Here is a 6,019-nt window from a genome sequence, read left to right as displayed (position 1 = left end):
ACAACCCCAAACTTAAAATTTTGCTAGTCCTCAAGCAAAAGAAAAATTAAAACACACATTTTTTTAAAAAATAAAAAAATTTGGTGATATCAAAAATGTCCTCAAAAATTGCATATTGAAAATAGCTTATATAAAATATGAATAAAAATTAAGGTTGTGTAATTAATTCAATAGTCAATCTTGCTTTGAAAATATATTTTAAATTCTAAATTTGAAATCTATTCATCAAATTATTATGTGAATTTTGGAAAAATTATTGTGACAAAATATTTATTTCACATAACAAGATGAATAAATTTTTTTTTTTCAAAATTTGATTTTTTAGCTAAATTGACCCAAGAATTAAAAATAAAGCTTAAAAGATATTCATATTTGTATAAATTAAAATCAACCTCAATCAAGGGTATTATCATAGGAAAAGGGGATATCACCAAAGAGTTTTTTTTTTTTTTTTTAAGGCATAAATATATATATATAAAATAAATATTTTTTTGGTTTTTTTTTTTACTAGAAAAATAATAATAAACATTTTTTTATTTTTTTTAAAAAATTATATAATATAACTACTTTGGCATCCAAATAATAATTTTAAAAGTGAAAAATAATACTCTACCATTTTTAAGCATATGAAAGAAATAACCATAGGAACTCACCACCCCAAACTTAATTTATGCATTGTCCTCAATGTTTCAAAATACAAATATAAATTAAAAGTGAAAGAGTTGAGAGTTTAGAATGGTCATACCTCATCTTGGAGCATGTCAAGAGCAACAAAAAGATAACAAAAATCAAAACAAAAGGTTAATCTAAAACATAAAGAAAAACACACATTACCAAGAATTGATAAAAGCAATCAAGGATCATGGTAAATTGGATCCTCAAGGAGGATTTCATCCACTTCCACATTTTTCAATTCTAAAAATGGTTTCAATTTTTGTCCATTAACTTTGAATACATTACCATTATTAGGATTTTCAATTTCAATGGCTCCATGTGGAAAAACAGTGCGAATAATGTATGGACCTACCCACCTAGAGCTTAACTTTCTCGGAAAGAGATGCAAACGAGAATTGTATAAAAGGACTTTTTGACCGGGAGAAAAATCTTTTCTCAAAATATTTTTGTCATGGTAAAATTTCATTCGGTCCTTATACTTTTTCGAATAGTCATATGCATCATGCCTAAGCTCTTCTAACTCATTCAATTGAAGCTTTCTTTTCTCACCCGCTTTGTCTAAGGAAAAGTTTAGTTGCTTAATAGCCCAATAGGCTCTATGTTCTAACTCAACGGGTAAGTGGCATGCCTTCCCATAAACAAGTCTATAGGGAGACATTCCAATAGGCGTTTTGTATGCAGTACGATATGCCCATAATGCATCAATGAGTCTTAGGGACCAATCTTTCCTAGTGAGGTTGATAGTTTTCTCTAATATGTGCTTAATCTCCCTATTTGATATTTCAACTTGACCACTAGTTTGTGGGTGATAAGGTGTAGTGACTTTATGTGTAATGCCATATTGTTTCATTAAATGTTCAAAAGGCCTATTACAAAAGTGTGTACCATTATCACTAATGATGGCACGTGGTGAACCAAATCGTGAGAAAATATTTTCTTTTAAAAACTTAAGCACAACTTTGTGGTCATTAGTGTGACATGCAATAGCTTCTACCCATTTAGACACATAATCAACACCAACAAGAATGTATAAATTACCAAAAGAATTAGGAAATGGACCCATAAAATCAATGCCCCAAACATCAAATATTTCAACAATAAGAATAGGATTTAAAGGCATCATGTTTCTTCTAGTTACACTTCCTAATTTTTGACAACGTTCACAAGATTTGCAATACATATAAGTGTCATGAAAAATAGTAGGCCAATAAAATCCACATTGTAAAATTTTCAAAGCAGTTTTCTTACCACTAAAATGTCCACCACATGCATGATCATGACAAAAAGATATGATTTTAGGTTGATCACAGTTTGGAATGCATCTTCTTATTATTGATCAGGGCAATATTTAAACAAATAAGGATCATCCCACATGAAATTTTTCACTTCAGCATAAAATTTAGATTTATCTTGTTTAGACCAATGAGAAGGAATTTTACCAGTGACCAAATAATTGACGATATCAGCATACCAAGGAAAAGAAGATACATGCATGAGTTGTTCATCAGGAAAAGTTTCAATGATAGTGGTGGAATCATGATTAGTTTCAACAACAATTCTAGACAAATGATCAGCTACAACATTTTCAGAACCTTTTTTATCACGTATCTCTAAATCAAATTCTTGTAAAAGCAAGATCCAACGGATTAAGCGAGATTTAGCATCTTTTTTCGACAAGAGATATTTCAATGCAGCATGATCAGAATAGACAATTATTTTAGATCCTAACAAATAAGACCTAAACTTCTCTAATGCAAACACAACAGCAAGCAATTCTTTTTCAGTTATAGTGTACTTCAATTGAGCTTCATTTAAAGTTTTGCTAGCATAGTATATTACATGAGGTAGCTTCTTAATTCTTTGTCCTAAAACAGCACCAATTGCATAATCAGAAGCATCACACATTATTTCAAAAGGAACATTCCAATCAGGAGGGTGAATAATGGGTGCACTAGTCAAAAGGGATTTCAATTTTTCAAAGGCAACATGGCATTCATTATCAAAGACAAAAGCATTTTCTTTTCCAAGTAAATGACATAAAGGGCGTGAAATTTTGCTAAAGTCTTTTATGAATCTTCTATTAAAACCGGCATGGCCTAAGAATGATCTAATTTCTTTTACTGTCTTAGGTGGAGGAAGTTTTGAAATAAGATCTACTTTTGCTTTATCAACTTCTATTCCTTGAGATGAAATCACATGACCTAAGACAATTCCCTTTTTAACCATAAAATGACATTTTTCCCAATTAAGAACTAAATTCATTTCTTTGCAACGAATTAAAACAAGAGAAAGATGGTGCAAACAATCATCAAAAGAATTTCCAAACACAGAAAAATCATCCATTAACACTTCAAGATTTCTTTCAACCATATCAGAAAATATTGCAATCATACATCTTTGAAATGTTGCAGGAGCATTACAAAGACCAAAAGGCATGCGACGATATGCAAAGGTTCCAAAAGGGTAAGTAAAGGTAATCTTTTCTTGATCTTCGGGGGCAATAGGGATTTGGTTATATCCCGAATACCCATCAAGAAAGCAATAGTAAGCATGGCCAGCTAACCTTTCAAGCATTTGGTCAATGAAGGGTAATGGGAAGTGGTCTTTCCTAGTGACACTATTCAACTTTCTATAGTCTATACACACTCTTCACCCAGTTTGGACTCTAGTAGGGATTAACTCATTTTGTTCATTTTTAACAACAGTGATCCCAGACTTTTTTGGAACAACTTGAACAGGACTAACCCATGGACTGTCAGAAATAGGGTAAATGATCCCTACATCTAACATTTTAATTACATCATCTCTTACTACCTCTTTCATGTTTGGATTTAATCTTCTTTGACTTTCTCGGGAGGGCTTAGTATTTTCTTCTAAATGAATTCTATGCATGCACACAGCTGGGCTAATTCCCTTAATGTCTCCCATGGTCCAACCTATGGCCTTTTTTTGTTTTCTAAGGATATCTAACAACTTTGCTTCTTGTTTTTCATCTAAATCAGATGCAATGATAACAGGATAGGTGTTAGACTCTCCTAGAAATGCATATTTCAAAGTGTTAGGCAAAGGTTTGAGATCTAACTTTGGTGGTTCAAGAGTTGACTCAACATGCTCTAATGAAATACATGGTTCAATTTTGGCTTTCCACTTTTCAGTATCCATTAGTGGGGTAGACTCAAGCAAAGAATTAACATCATGAATAAAATCATCAACATTTAAGCACATTCCAAACATTTTTGCATAAGTTTCAAAAGATTCATTCATGTCCATTTCAAACATATTTTCCGTGTTAATCATGTTCCCTTCATGTATTTCCTCACACTCAACAGATTTAGCAACATTAAAAACATTCAATTCAACAGTCATGTTTCCAAAAGATAATTTCAATACACCATTACGACAGTTGATAATTGCATTAGATGTAGCTAAAAATGGTCTACCTAAAATGATGGGTATTTGAGCATGAGCATTTTCAACAGGTTGAGTATCAAGAACAATGAAATCAACAGGAAAATAGAACTTATCCACTTTAATTAAAACATCTTCTATAATACCTCTAGGAATTTTCACAGAACGATCAGCTAATTGAAGTGTTATAGAAGTTGGTTTTAATTCTCCTAGACCAAGTTGCTTATAAACAGAGTAAGGCAATAAATTCACACTAGCTCCTAAATCAAGTAAAGCTTTGTTAATAAAATGATCACCAATGATGCATGAAATTGTTGGACAACCAGGATCTTTATATTTCACAAGTCTTTTATATTGAATTATGGAGCTAACTTGTTCAGTGAAAAATGCCTTTTTTGGAACATCAGTGTTTCTTTTAACAGTGCAAAGGTCTTTTAAGAATTTAGAGTAGGCAGGAATTTGTTTAATGGCATCTAAGAATGGGATGTTGATAATTACATGTTTAAACACTTCTAAGATGTCACTATATTGGTTGCCTTTTTTGAGTGGAAGTAATCTTTGTGGAAAAGGAGCTTTTGGAATGGAAGGAAGAATTTGATCATTATCTTTTGACAAGTCATTTGTGTTGGAATTTTGAGGTTGACTTTGGTCTTTTTCAACTTGAGGTATGTAATCGGGTTTGGCAATTTGTTTTCTGGACCTAAGTGTTGAAATAGACTTGGCTTCTTCTTTATGACTAGGAACTCCTACTTCATATTGGCCTTTAGGATTTGGGATGGGTTGGCTAGGAAATCTCCCTTTTTCTCTCTCAGTTACGGCATTGGCAAGTTGACCCAATTGTGTCTCAAGTTTGGCAATGGATTGAGATTGATTTTGCATGATTTGTTGGGTGGATTGCATGAATTGTTGTAAAGTGTCTTCTAAGGAAGGCTTTCTTTGTAGAGGGTAAGGTTGACTTGGTTGGGCATGATTCTGATTTGGCATGTTGAATTGGTTTCCTTGGTTCATTTGTGGTTGGTTTTGTCTCCATGAAAAATTGGGATGGTTTCTCCAATTAGGATTGTATGTGTTAGGAAATGGGCTATCATTTGGTTTACCATATGAATGTAATGCATTAGCCTCTTCGGAAAATGTTTCAAGAAAAGAAGGAAACGATTGATCATTATGACAAGTACTAGCACAAACCTCTTTTTTAGGTTGAACATGAGAATTCATAGTTTGACTTATGACTAAGACTTCTACTTTTCTTGCTAATTTTTCAAAAGATGTTCTCAAATCAGTTTCTTCTTTAATTTCATATTTTCCTCCTCTTTTGGGTGAATTATTTGCTCTAGACGTAGGCTCAGAATAATTCCATTGTTGTGAATTAACAGATAATTCTTCAAGAGCTTCCCAAGCCTCTTGCCCTTGTAATTTCAAAAATTTTCCAGTATGCATAGATTGAATCATTTGTCGCTTTGAAGGGGTTAAACCATCATGAAAATATTTTACAAGTCTCCATTTTCAAAACCATGGTAGGGACATTTTAATAATAAATCTTTAAATCTTTCCCAACATTCATAAAATTCTTCATTATCTTTTTGATAAAATTCGGAGATTTCTCTTCTTAAATTATCAGTTTTGGACATGGGGAAAAATTTGGCAAGAAATTTATTAAAAAGTTGATCCCAAGTTGTTATGGTTTCGGTTGGAAGTGAGTTTAACCAAGCTTTGGCTTTATCTTTTAAAGAAAAAGGAAACAACCTAAGCTTAACCGATTCATCCGAAAAATTTTGAAAACGAAAAGTTGAGCAAATATCCAAGAAATCTTTTACATGCATGTAAGGGTCTTCTCTTTCTAAACCATAAAAAGAAGGCAACAATTGAATGATTGAAGGTTTAAGTTCAAAATGAGTGGCATTAGTAGTAGGCAAAACAATGCATGATGGAGCATTAG

General features: G+C 32.2%; 1 non-coding gene and 1 pseudogene across 1 annotated transcript; one reads left to right on the top strand and one right to left on the bottom strand.

The window, feature by feature from the left end:
* Positions 1-724: 724 nt before the first annotated feature.
* LOC133039327 (uncharacterized) lies at positions 725-5,532 on the bottom strand (annotated as a pseudogene).
* A 57-nt stretch (positions 5,533-5,589) lies between these two features.
* Positions 5,590-5,696, top strand: LOC115696086 (small nucleolar RNA R71). Its single transcript, XR_004007684.1, has one exon. It is a non-coding gene; the product is annotated as a small nucleolar RNA R71 (small nucleolar RNA).
* Positions 5,697-6,019: the final 323 nt, after the last annotated feature.

Source organism: Cannabis sativa, chromosome 6 (assembly GCF_029168945.1).
Source record: "Cannabis sativa cultivar Pink pepper isolate KNU-18-1 chromosome 6, ASM2916894v1, whole genome shotgun sequence".
NCBI classification, from domain to species: Eukaryota; Viridiplantae; Streptophyta; class Magnoliopsida; order Rosales; family Cannabaceae; genus Cannabis; species Cannabis sativa.
The sequence above is the reverse complement of the archived record's forward strand: the minus strand, read 5'-3'. Positions and strand labels throughout refer to the sequence as shown.